The sequence below is a fragment of the Dipodomys spectabilis genome, unplaced genomic scaffold (assembly GCF_019054845.1).
Source record: "Dipodomys spectabilis isolate Male_0828 unplaced genomic scaffold, ASM1905484v1 ptg000520l, whole genome shotgun sequence".
In the NCBI taxonomy this organism is placed as follows: domain Eukaryota; kingdom Metazoa; phylum Chordata; class Mammalia; order Rodentia; family Heteromyidae; genus Dipodomys; species Dipodomys spectabilis.
The window spans coordinates 473,301-486,358 of NW_024871197.1; the positions used below are offsets into that span (position 1 = coordinate 473,301).

At 59.0% G+C, this 13,058-nt stretch overlaps 1 pseudogene; it reads right to left on the bottom strand.

Moving 5' to 3' along the window:
• Positions 1 to 518: 518 nt before the first annotated feature.
• LOC122099562 lies at positions 519 to 10,534 on the bottom strand (annotated as a pseudogene).
• Positions 10,535 to 13,058: the final 2,524 nt, after the last annotated feature.

Sequence of the window (13,058 nt, forward strand, 5' to 3'; positions counted from 1 at the left end):
TGTGGGAATTCCCTGGTCTGAGAATCCCTGGATGTGGGAATCCCCGGATATGAGAATACCCGGATGTGGGAATCTCTGGATGTGAGAATTTCCGGATGTGAGAGTCTCTGGATGTGAGAATCCTCGAGTGTAAAAGTCCCAGGATGTGAGGGTCTCTGGTTGTGAGAATCCCCGGTTGTAAAAGTCCCCGGATGTGGGATTCCCCGGATGTGTAAATACATCCCCGGGAATCCCCGGATGTGTCACCAGAAGTGAGAATCCCCGGATGTGAGAATCCCCGGATGTAGGAATCCCCAGATGTGAGAATCCCCGAATGTAGGAATCCCCGGATGTAGGAATCCCTGGATGTGAGAGTCTGTATGTGGGAATCCCCAGATGTGGGAATCTCTGTATTTGAGTATACCCGGATGTTTAATACCCGGATGTGAGTCCCCGGATGTGAGAGGCGCAAGCCAGGATCTGCCATAGCCCTGGGGAAGTTGGGGGTTGGGGGTCGGGTCGGGGTCAGAGGTCGGGGATCAGGTGGTCGCAGGCACAGAGCGGTCCGGGCGAGCAGCAGGGCTGCAGGCGCGGGCTCCAGGTGTTGTGTGCAGGGGCGAGGGGCGGGGCCACGAGGGGGTGGCGCGTGCGCAGCATCCCGGCCACCGCGGCCCCTTGCGCGTCGCCATCGGGCCCTGAAGCGGGCGGGTCTCCCCCGGGTCTGCCGTCAGGTCAAAGAGCAGTGGCCGCAGGTGGCGGGTCATTCGCCGCCCTGAGCAGGCGCAGGCAGGGAAACCGAGGCAGGCACCCGAGCATGGCAAGTCAAAGCGCGGAGTGGCGAAGTGCAGCTTCCACACCGTGCGGCCTGCGGGGGGTGTGGGGAGAAAGGAGTAACATCCGGGGCCTCACATCCGGGGATTCCCATCCGGGAATTCACATCCAGGACATCACATCCAGGGATTCACATCCGGGCATTCACATGCAAGACCTTACATCCGGGGATTCCCATCCAGGACTTCACATCTGGGTATTCACATCCGGGGATTCCCATCTAGGACCTCACATCTGGGAATTCACATCCGGGACCTCACATCCAGAACCTTACATCCAGGGCTTCACATCTGGGGATTCACATCTGGGCTTCACATCCGGGGATTCACATGTGGGACCTCACATCCGGGGACTCACATCCATGGCCTTACATCCGGGGATTCTCATCTGGGACCTCACATCCAGGGATTCCCATTTGGGACCTCACATCCGGGGCCTCACATCCGGGGATTCCCATCCGAGGCCTCACATCCGGGATCTCACATCCGGGGCCTCACATCCAGGGATTCTCATCCAGTACCTCACATCTGGGAATTCCCATCGGGGACTTCACATCCGGGACCTTACATCCGGGGATTCCCATCTCATGCCTTCCATCCAGGTCCTCACATCCCAGGATTCCCACATCCAGGGATTCCCACATCTGGGTCTCCCACCCCCAGGCCTTGCATCCGAGTCCCTGCACGCATGCATGCAGCTCCCTCCCCCGCCCCGGGGCCAAGAGGAGGTCGAGGCACTCACTTGGGTGGTCGAACCAGTGCACGGCGTGCAGCCGAGCCTCGCAGTAGTGCAGCAGGAAGTCGTGGCCTGCGGCCTGCGCCGTCCCCAGCAGCGCGGGCATCAGGTCCCGGCCTTCCACCTCCCTGCGGGACCTGGATGTGCAGGCTTCTGAGCGCTCAGAGACCCAGATGTGCAGGCCAGAGCCCCCAGAGACCCGGATGTGCAGGCCAGAGATCCCAGAGACCTGGATGTCAAGGCTTGAGCCTTTAGAGACCCGGATGTGCAGGCTTCTGAGCACTCAGAGGCCCAGATGTGCAGGCCAGAAATCCCAGAGACCCGGATGTCGAGGTTTCTGAGCCCCCAGAGACCCAGATGTGCAGGCTTCAGATCCCAGAGACCCAGATGTGCAGGCTTCTGAGCCCTCAGAGACCCAGATGTGCAGGCCTGAGCCCTCAGAGACCCGGATGTCCAGGCCTGAGACCTGGGCCTAGGTACTCAGAGATCTGGATGTGCAGCCCTGATGCCTTAGAGACCCGGATATGAAGGCCTGCGTCCTCAGAGACCCAGATGTCCAGGCTTCTGAGTGCTCAGAGGCCCAGATTTGCAGGCCTGAGCCCTTAGTTACCCGGATGTAAAGGCTTCTGAGCCCCCAGAGACCCGGATGTCAAGGCCTGAGCCCTGGGTCTTGGGTCTCAGAGACCCGGACGTGCAGGCTCCTGAGCCCCCAGAGACCCGGATGTGCAGGTCTGAGCCCTCAGAGACCCGGATGTGCAGGCTTCTGAGCAACCAGAGACCCGGATGTGCAGGCCTCAGCCTCCCCCCCTCGGGATCCCCGAGGCCCCGGATGACCCCCCTTCTCCTCCACCCCGTGGGGACCCAGGCCGGTGAACTCCTACCTGTCCGCCAGAACCCAGGCCCCGGCCAGGCGCACCACGGTGGGGAACAGGTCCATGAGGCTAGTGGGCTCAGGGACCAGGCGCCCTGCGGGCAGCATCCCGGGCCAGCGCACCAGCCCAGGGACCCGAATGCCGCCCTCCCAGCCGCCCATGCCTTTGCCACCTGCAAGGGGGGGGGCGAAGGGCAAAGGTCAAGAGGCGGGGTCGGGCCGCGTGGGAGGCCCCGCCCACCCTGCCTCAGTTTTCCCCTCACCTCGGTGCACGCCGTTGGAACCCCCGAGGTGGGCGCCCCCAGCCCGGGCCTCCAGCGAGGCACCGTGGTCCGACGTGAAGTAGACGAGGGTATGGCGCCCCAGCCCCGCGCCGTCCAGCGCTGCCAGCAGTCGCCCTGCGGGGGGGGGGAAAATGGGTCGGTGCCTCAGTTTACCCCCAGCATCCACCGTGCCTCGGTTTGCCCCCAACAGGCACCGTGCCTCAGTTTACCCAACATGCATTGTGACTCAGTTTACAAATTTCCATCGTGCTTCAGTTTATCCCCAATGCCCAGTGACTCAGTTTACCCAACAGGCACCGTGCCTCAGTTTACCCTCAACGCTCACCGGGCCTCAGTTTACCCCCAACATGCACTGTGCCTCAGTTTACCCAAATGCACTTTGCCTCAGTTTACCCAAGTGCACCGTGCCTCAGTTTACCCTAAACATGCACCGTGCCTCAGTTTACCCCTATATTTGGGCCTCAGTTTACCCAAGTGCACCATGCCTAAGTTTACCCAAATGCACCGTGCCTCAGTTTACCCCAACCCGCTGACCCCGTCCCCGTGCCTCAGTTTACCCAACATGCCTAGTGACTCAGTTTACCCAACATGCCCAGTGACTCAGTTTACCCAAATACACCGTGCCTCAGTTTACCCCAATACCCAGTGACTCAGTTTACCCAACATGCACCGTGCCTCAGTTTACCCCTATACGCGGGCCTCAGTTTACCCACATCCACCATACCTCAGTTTACCCAAATGCACCGTGCCTCAGTTCACCCTGAACATGCACCGTGCTTCAGTTTACCCAACATGCACCGTGCCTCAGTTTACCCAAGTGCACCGTGCCTCAGTTTACCCCCAACATGCCCAGTGACTCAGTTTACCCAAATGCACCGTGCCTCAGTTTACCCAAACCCCATGCCTCAGTTTTTCCCCAACACACTGACCCCGTCCCCGTGCCTCAGTTTACCCAAATACACCGTGCCTCAGTGTACCCCAACCCATTGACCCCGTTCCCATGCCTCAGTTTCCCCCATTCCGCTCACCCCATCTCTGTGCCTCAGTTTCCCCCAACCCACTCACCCCACCCCCGTGCCTCAGTTTCCCTATCCCACTCACCCCACCCCCGTGCCTCAGTTTCCCCCATCCCAAGCACCATGCCTCAGTTCCTGCCCCCCCGCACTCACCCACCATCCAGTCGAGCTCCTCCACGTTGTCGCCGTAGGCGCCGTGCGCGCTGCGGCCCCGGAAGGCAGGTGAGGTGACCAGCGGGACGTGGACATGGAGGAAGGAGACGAGGAGGAGGAAGGGGCAGGCCTGGTGCCTGCGGACCCACGTCACACCCCGCCCCCATCATCAATAACCTCACCAATAACCGACCTGATTGATCCTGATCTGATCGATAATACCAATAATCGATGGTGATGTGATCGATAATACCAATAATCAATAGTGATCTGATCGATAATACCAATAATCAATAGTGATCTGATCAAAAATACCAATAATCGATCGTGATCCGATCAGTTATTACCAATAATCAAACATCTGATTGATATGACCAATAATAGAACATGAGCTGATCAGATATTACTAATAATCGAACAGGATCTGATCAATAATACCAATATTCGATTGTGATGTGATCGATAATACCAATAATCGAACATGAGCTGATCAGTTATTACCAATAATCGAACATCATCTGATCAGTTATTACCAATAATCGATCATGATCTGATCAATACTACCAATAATCGATCATGGTCTGATCTGAGGTCTACCAGATGTCTCTACAGATCTACTAGATGGAACATCCAGGGACCTGAGGTCTACCAGATGTCTACAGAGATCCATTGATGGAACATCCAGGGATTTGGGGTTGACAGTTGACTATAGAGATCTACTGGATATACATCTGGGCACCTGAGGACTACCAGTTGACTATAGAGATCTAGTAGATGTACATCCGGGGATCTGAGGTCTACCATATGTCTATAGAGATCTACTGATGGAACATCCGGGGATTTGAGATTGACCAGTTGACTATAGAGATCTCCTGGATGTACATCCGGGGATCTGAGGTCTACCAGATGCCTATAGAGATCTAGTGGAACATTCGGGGATTTGAGGTTGACAGTTGACTATAGAGATCTACTGGATGTACATCCGGGGATCTAAGGTCTACCAGTTGACTATAGAGATCTAGTAGATGGCATCTGTCCCCCTCCCCGACCCCAGGCTGACCTGTGGATGAAGGCCTCAGCCTCCCACAAGAAGAGCCCCGCGCTGGCCTCAAACCTCAGAGGCTGCTGGACGACCTGGTGATCCCTCATCAGGAAGCAGTCGGCATGGACGATGAAGACACCCAGGAGGCGGGAGGTGCAGGCCAGGAGCAAGGCCCCACATCCGGGGCCCAGCACCCAGGGCACCCAGCGCAGGCCCAGCAGGCCCGTGAGCTTCCCAGCGGTCAGGCAGAGCAGGGAAAGCAGCAGCAGCTGTGCCCCCAGGTCCAGGGGCCCTTGCAGACGTGCTCGCTTCTCCGAGGGCTCCGCTTGCAGGCAGTCCCCCATCAGGGTGAAGGGGACCCGAAGAAGGAGTCAAACCCGTGGTTCAGGGGGTGGTGGCAGTGGTCAGTGGGGGACTCACAGTTGAGGCCCAGGTGCCATTTGCCTGGAGGGGAAGAGATGGATGGATGAGTGAATGGATGAGTGGATGGGTGCATGGATGGGTGGATGGATGGGTGGATGGATGGGTGGGTGGATGGTTGGGTGGGTGGATGGATGGATGGATGGATGGGTGGATGGATGGATGGATGGATGGATGGGTGGGTGGATGGATGGATGGATGAATAGGGGAATGGATGGATGGATGGATGGGTGGATGGATGGATGGATGGGTGGGTGGATGGATGGATGGGTGGGTGGATGGGTGGATGGATGGATGGATGGGTGGGTGGATGGATGGATGGATGGATGGGTGGATGGATGGGTGGGTGGGTGGATGAATGGATGGGTGGATGGATGGGTGGGTGAATGGATGAATGGATGGAGGTGGATGGATGGATGGGTGGGTGGATGGATGATGGATGGATGAATAGATGGATGGGTGGATGGATGGATGGATGAGTGGATGGATGGATGGATGGGTGGATGGATGGGGGATGGGTGGATGGATGGATGGGTGGATGGATGACTTCTCTCTTACCTATGAGGTCGGTGGCGTATCCCTGCTCCTGCAGGATCTTGACAAAGGTGATCTCGGAGGTGGGCAGCCCGCCCGACACGGCTGCCCACTGCAGCACGCGTGCCCCGTTGGTGGTCACCATGCCTTCCAAGAGAGAGGAGAAGGACCCTAGGTCAGTGATGATGGCGTCCCGGGTCAGGAGGGGGCATCTAACACCTTCAGGGGGAAGGCCTGCTGTGTCTGGGATAGCCTGGGACCTGTGCACCCGGGGTGGAAAGGACCCCAGCCCTGGGAGCCCCCGGGGGAAACCAATATGGCATCACTTCCGGTTTCCTGGCGTTTCAGGGGGGAAGTCCCAGAGTCTCAGGAATTTGAACCTGAGATCCTCAGAGTAGTCCTCCCCTCCCTCTGGTGGACATCAGTGCCCTCGATGTTGAGCCTCAGTTCCCTGGATGTTGGACCTCAGGTCCCCGGATGTTTAATGTTAGTATCCCGGATGTTGGCCCTCAGATCCCCGGATGATGGAGTTCAGTGCCCTGTATGGTGGATATCAGGACCCCAGATGTTGGACTTCAGTTACCCGGATGTTGTAGCTCAGTTCCCTGGATGTTGGGTCTTACAACCCCGGATAGTGGAGCTCAGATTCAGGTATGTTGGCCCTCAGATCCCCAGATGTTGGAGCTCTGTTCCCCGGCTGTTGGGGCTCAGGTTCCCAGATGTTGGATCTTAGTACCCCGGATGGTGGATGTCAGGTCCTCGGATGTTGGAGTTCAGTTCCCAGAATGTTAGGCCTCAGATCCCAGGATGTTGGATCTTAGTACAATGGATGTTAGAGATAAGGTCCCCGGATGTTAGAGTTCAGTGCCCCGGATGTTTGTGCTTAGATCCCCGGATGTTGGATCTTAGTAACCCGGATATCAGAGATGAAGTCCCTGGATGTTAGAGCTCAGTGCCCCGGATGTTGGTGCTCAGTTCCCCGGATGTTGGGCTTTAGATCCCTGGATGTTGGGTCTCAGATCCCCAGATGTTGAATATCAGGTCCACGGATGTTGGATCTTAGTATCCCGGATGTTGTCTCTCAGATCCCCGGATGTCCTGCCCCCACCTCCCTCCCACCGCCCCCTCCGTTCCCCAGATGTCCCACTCCCCCATACCAACCCAGGCACACAGGGTAGTGTCCCGTCAGGAAGGCCGCACGGCTCGGGCTGCAGACAGACGCTGCCGCCAGGTGCTGGGTCAGCCGCACGCCGTCCCGGGCCAGGCCGTCCAGGTGTGGGGTGCTGTGGGGGGAGAGGGAAACTGAGTCACAGCCAAGAACATACGGGGACCTGAGGTCCAACATCCAGGGATCTAAGATCCAACATCTGGGGCCCTGAGATCCCACATCCAGGGTACTAAGATCTATATCTGTGGACTGGGCTCCTACATCCGGGGATCTAAGGCCCAACATCCGGGGACCTGAGGGCCTACATCCGGGCAACTAAGATCCACTCTGGGACCTGAGCTCAAACATCCGGGTACCTGGTCTCCAACATCTGGGACACAAAGATCCAACATCCAGGCATCTGATATCCAACATCCGGGTGCCTGATCTCCAACATCTGGGGTACTAACATCTAACATCCGGGAACCTGATTTCCCACATCTGGGGTATACTAAGATTTAATCTCCGAGGACCTGATCTCCAACATCCGGGGCACTAACATCCCACATCCGGGGATCTGATATCCAACATCCGGGGACCTGATCTTCAACATCCAGGGAACTGAGATCTAACATCCTGGGAATTGAACTCCAACATCCGGGGACCTAACATCCAACATCCGGGGACCTGAGGTCCACTAGATGTCTATACAGTTCTCCTGGTGGAACATCCGGGGAACTGAGCTCTAACATCCGGGGTACTAACATGTAACATCCGGGCACCTGATATCCAACATCCGGGGCAGTAAGATTCAACATCCGGGGACCTGATCTCCAACATCCGGGGACCTGATCTCCAACATCCGGAGCATTAACATCTAACATCCGGGAACCTGATTTCCCACATCCGGGGCATTAAGATCTAACATCCGTGGACCTGTCCTCCAACATCCAGGGCACTAACATCCCACATCCGAGGATCTGATATCCAACATCCGGGGTACTACCATCTAACATCCGGGGACCTGATATCCAACATCCAGGACACTAAGATCTAACATGCAGGCAACTGGGCTCCTACATCCGGAGGAATAAGATCCAACATCCGGGGCACTGAGCTACAACATCCAGGGTACTAATATCTAACATCCGGGGACCTGAGCTCCCACATTCGGGGCACTAACCTCCAACATCTGGGGACCTGATCTCCTACATCCGGGGCACTGAAGTCCAATATCTGGGGACATGATCTCCCACATCCGGGGTACTAAGATTTAACATCCAGGGACCTGATATCCAACATCCGGGGCACTAACATCCAACATCCGGGGACCTAGTCTCCAACATCCGGGGTACTAACATCCAACATCCAGGGAACTGAAGTCCAACATCCGGGAACCTGATTTCCCACATCCGGGGTATTAAGATTTAACATCCGGGGACCTGATATCCAACATCCGGGGCATTAAGATCCAACATCCGGGGACCTGGTCTCCAACATCCGGGGACCTGGTCTTCAAATCCGGGGTACTAACATGTAACATCCGGGGACCTGATATCCAACATCCGGGGCACTAAGATCCAACATCCCTAGATTTGATATCCAACATCCACGATACTAACATCCAACATCCCGGGAACTGAGTTACTAGATGTCTATACAGTTCTCCTGGTGGAACATCCAGGGATCTGAGCTCCCACATCCGGGTAACTAAGGCCCTACATCCGGGCCTCCCCCTCTGCTCACCGCAGGCTGTGGTTCCCGAAGCTGCCCAGGTCGCCCAGGCCCAGGTCGTCGGCCAAGAGCAGCAGGAAGTTGGGGCGCGAGGGGGCGGGGCCTGCGCAGGGGCCAGGGGGGAGGAGGAGGAGGAGGAGGAGGAGGAAGATGAGGGGTGGGGCTGTGCAGTTGCTGTGCGACCTGAGGAGGAGAGAGAGGAGGAGGAGGGGTGGATGGGTGGATGGATGGGTGGATGGATGGATGGATAGGTGGATGGGTGGATGGATGGATGGATGGGTGGATGGATGGATGGTTGGGTGGATGGGTGGATGGGTGGATGGATGGATGGGTGGATGGGTAGATGGATGGATGGATGGATGGGTGGATGGATGGGTGGATGGATGGATGGGTGGGTGGATGGATGGATGGATGGATGGGTGGATGGATGGGTGGATGGGTCTATGGATGGATGGATGGATGGGTGGATGGATGGGTGGGTGGATGGATGAATGGATGGATGGGTGGATGGATGGATGGGTGGGTGGATGGATGGATGGATGGATGGATAGGTGGATGGATGGATGGGTGGATGGATGGATGGGTGGGTGGATGGGTGGGTGGATGGATGGATGGATGGATGGATAGGTGGATGGGTGGATGGATGGATGGATGGATGGGTAGATGGATGGATGGGTGGATGGATGGGTGGATGGATGGATGGGTGGATGGGAGGAGGGATGGGAGGACTCCCCCTCCCTCCAGGCCCTCTCCTGACCAACATGGCGCCCAGGATTGCGTCCTTCCCATGATGCTCCCCGTTTCCTGGAAGAGAAGGCCGGAAGCAGGAAGTGGGGAAGAGCTGAGGAACATCCGGCCACCCCAGGGCCAGGCTGCTGTTGTCCCCACCAGTACATCAGCCCCTCACCTCGTCTTTCCAGGCCTGTGGCGGGGCCCTGAAGCCCCACCCAGGGGCATGGTGGGACATCCGGGGGGGCTCCAAAAAGCAATCGAAGCCCCCCCAACCCGGGTCCCCACACCTCTCCCCGTGTTCCCCAGAGGACGAACTCACATCCACAGTTCTCTGCCATCAGCGCCTGGGCCTGTTGCTCTCCCTGCCAGCCAGGAAGCTCGCAGGGCTCAAATGTCCACGTCACTCCAGCAGCCAGAACTCCACAACCCCCCTCCAAAATAAAAGTCCCCTTGTTCCTTGGAAAGGAACAGGATGTGGTGCTGAAGGGGTAGGCAGGGAAGGAAGGGAAAAGCCCGGAGTTGCTGGGCTGGGCGCCAAGAAATTGCCAGGCCTGGCAGAGGCAGGAGGAAGGGGAGGAGGGAAACCTCGAGAACTACATGGAGGGCTGCAATAAGAGTCAGGACCATCAGGGAGCGTGGCCTGTGCCCAGGGGGCGTGGCCTGTGCTCAGTAGGCCGTGGCCAGAGCTCAGGAGGGCGTGGCCTGGGCTGGGGAGGAAGTGAGGGACTCAGGAGGGCTTGGCCTGCGCTGGGGGGCGGAAGTGAGGAAGAATTCCATCCAGAAGCAGCATGGCTGCTTTATTGCCTCCGAGTCTGGGAAAGGACCCCAACGGCCAAAGCGCAGCTGGAGCCAAGGTGTGGAGTGCCCGCTCCGCCCACATCCGGGTTCCACCTCTCACATCTGGGTCTCAACCCCTCACATCTGGGTCCCAACCCTCACATCCGGGTCCAAACCCCTCACATCCGGGTCCTGGCGCCTGCCAGTGGACCTGGAGTTAAGTGACATCCTGGTACTCGCCTCCACATCTGGGTTCCCGGACCTGGAGATCCCTAACATCCGGGTACCCACCCCACATACGGGTTCACAGACCTGGAGGTCCCTAACATCTGGGTACTCACCCCACATCCAGGTTCATGGACTTGGAGGTCCCTAACATCTGGGTACTCACCCCACATCCAGGTTCATGGACCTGGAGGTCCCTAACATCTGGGTACTCACCCCACATCCAGGTTCATGGACCTGGAGGACCCTAACATCCGAGTACCCAGCCCACATCCGGGTTCACTGACCTGGAGGTCCCTAACATCTGGGTACTCACCCCACATCCAGGTTCATGGATCTGGAGGTCCCTAACATCCGAGTACCCAGCCCACATCCGGGTTCACGGACCTGGAGGTCCCTAACATCCGGGTAGTTCCCATTCCACATCTTGGTCCTGGACCCTCAGTGGATGTGGAGGGACCTGACATCTGGGATCCCCACGCCACATCCGGGTCCTAGACCCTGTCAGTGGAAGGAGAGGAGCGTGACATCCCGGACTCCACACGCCACAGCCAGGCCTGTGGATGTGATATCCGGGTCCTGCCCAGCACATGTCCAGGTCCCTGCCACAGTCCACATCCGGGTTAATGGACGTGGACTTACATAACATCCGGGTTCCCCACGCAACATCCGGGTCCTGGCCCCTCAGTGGACATGGAGATAGGTGACATCCGGGTCCCCCAGTCCACATCCGGGTCCTGGCCCCTCAGTGGACCTGGAGATAAGTGACATCTGGGTCCCTGACGCCACATCCGGGAGAGTGGACACGGAGGAGGGTGACATCTGGGTCCCCCAGTCCACATCCGGGTCCTGGCCCTTCAGTGGACCTGGAGATAAGTGACATCCGGGTTCCCCAGGCCACATCTGGGTCAGTGGACACGAATGAGGGTGACATCCGGGTCCCTCCCAGTCCACATCCGTGTACTGGCCCCTCAGTGGACATGAAAGAAGGTGACATCCGGGTCCCTCCTAGTCCACATCCGGGTCCTGACCCATCAGTGCATCTGGAGGAAAGTGACATCCGGTTCCTCCATGCCACATCCAGGTCAGTGGACATGGAAGAAAGTGACATCCGGGTCCCTTCTAGTCCACATCCGGGTCCTGGCCCCTCAGTGGACCCGGAGATAGGTGACATCCGGGTTTCTCCCAGTCCACATCCAGGTCCTGGCCCCTCAGTGGACCCAGAGATAGGTGACATCTGGGTCTTTCCCAGTCCACATCCGGGTCCCTCCCAGTCCACATCCGGGTCCTAGCCTCTCCGTGGCCTCTGGTTGGACTGCAGCTTCTGTACAGCACACGCAGGTTTGGAGCCCCACATCCCGGCATCTTCCGGCTGGGGCCCAGGAGTCTTGCTGGAGCCGGACATCCGGGTCTCACGCGCTTTCCCGGCAACCGAACCCAGTGGCCTAAAGGCAGGAATGAAGCCCCACATCCGGGTCTTCTTGGTCTGTTGCCTGGCAACCGAAGGCAGAGGCCTAGACGCTGTGGTGGAGCCCAACGTCCTGGTATCTTCACTTGGTTGCCCGGCAACCGAACGCCGCGGCCTAGCGGCGCGAATGAAGCCCCACATCTGGGTCTCCTCAGTCCGTTGCCCTGCCATGGCACCCAGCGGCCTAGTGGTGGGAATGAAGCTGAACATCCAGGTCTCCGGCGCACGGGGGTCGTGTCCGGGCGGCGCCCCGGGGTGGGCGTGGCAGACGTAGGCGGCGCGCACCTCCAGGCTGCCGTTGGCGCCCAATGTGAAGCAGCCATGCCTCTGCAGCCCACGCAGCACCAGCCCGCAGGGCAGGCGCCAGGACACCGGAAGCGTGGAGGTGGGGCAGCGCAGCTGGAAGCTGCCGCCCAGCGCCACACGCAGTGCTGCCCCCGACGCCGCCACAGGGGGCGGAGTCAGCGCCCAAGATGGCGGGGCAGGCGCGTGATGAGGTGGAGCCGGCGCAACAAGGGGAGGAGTCAATGCCTCAGAGGGAGCGGTCAGCGCCCAAGATGGCGGGGCAGGCGGGGCAGGGGGCGGAGCTGCCTCAGAGGGCGGAGACAGCGCACCAGGGGGCGGAGCCAGCGCCCAAGATGGCAGGGCAGGCGTGTGACTGGGCGGAGCTGGCGCACCAGGGGGCAGAGTCAACGCCTCAGAGGGCGGAGCCGACGCCACAGGGCACAGAGCCCGCGCCCACCAGGGCGGCAGCTGCACCCACATCTGGGCTTCACCCGCCGGGTTGCGCGCCACACACGCCACGGCGTAGCTGCCACCGCTGCGCAGCGCAGGCACATCCGGGATTTCCAACGTCCCGCGCGCATCCACGCTGATCCCTCCCCCCGTGCGACTGCGATACGGGACTGGAAGTACCAGCCCGCCCGGAAGTTCCCACAGCAGGCGGGGCTTGGGGACGCCATCCGCCTGGCAGCGCATGCGCAGACGCACCACGGGGGAGACCCGGATGTCGTCGTTCACGTCGTCATGGACATCAGGCGTGACCCGGATGCGCGGCGCCCACAGCTGCACGTGTAGGCGCACGGTGTCACGCCAGCCCCACCCCGCCAT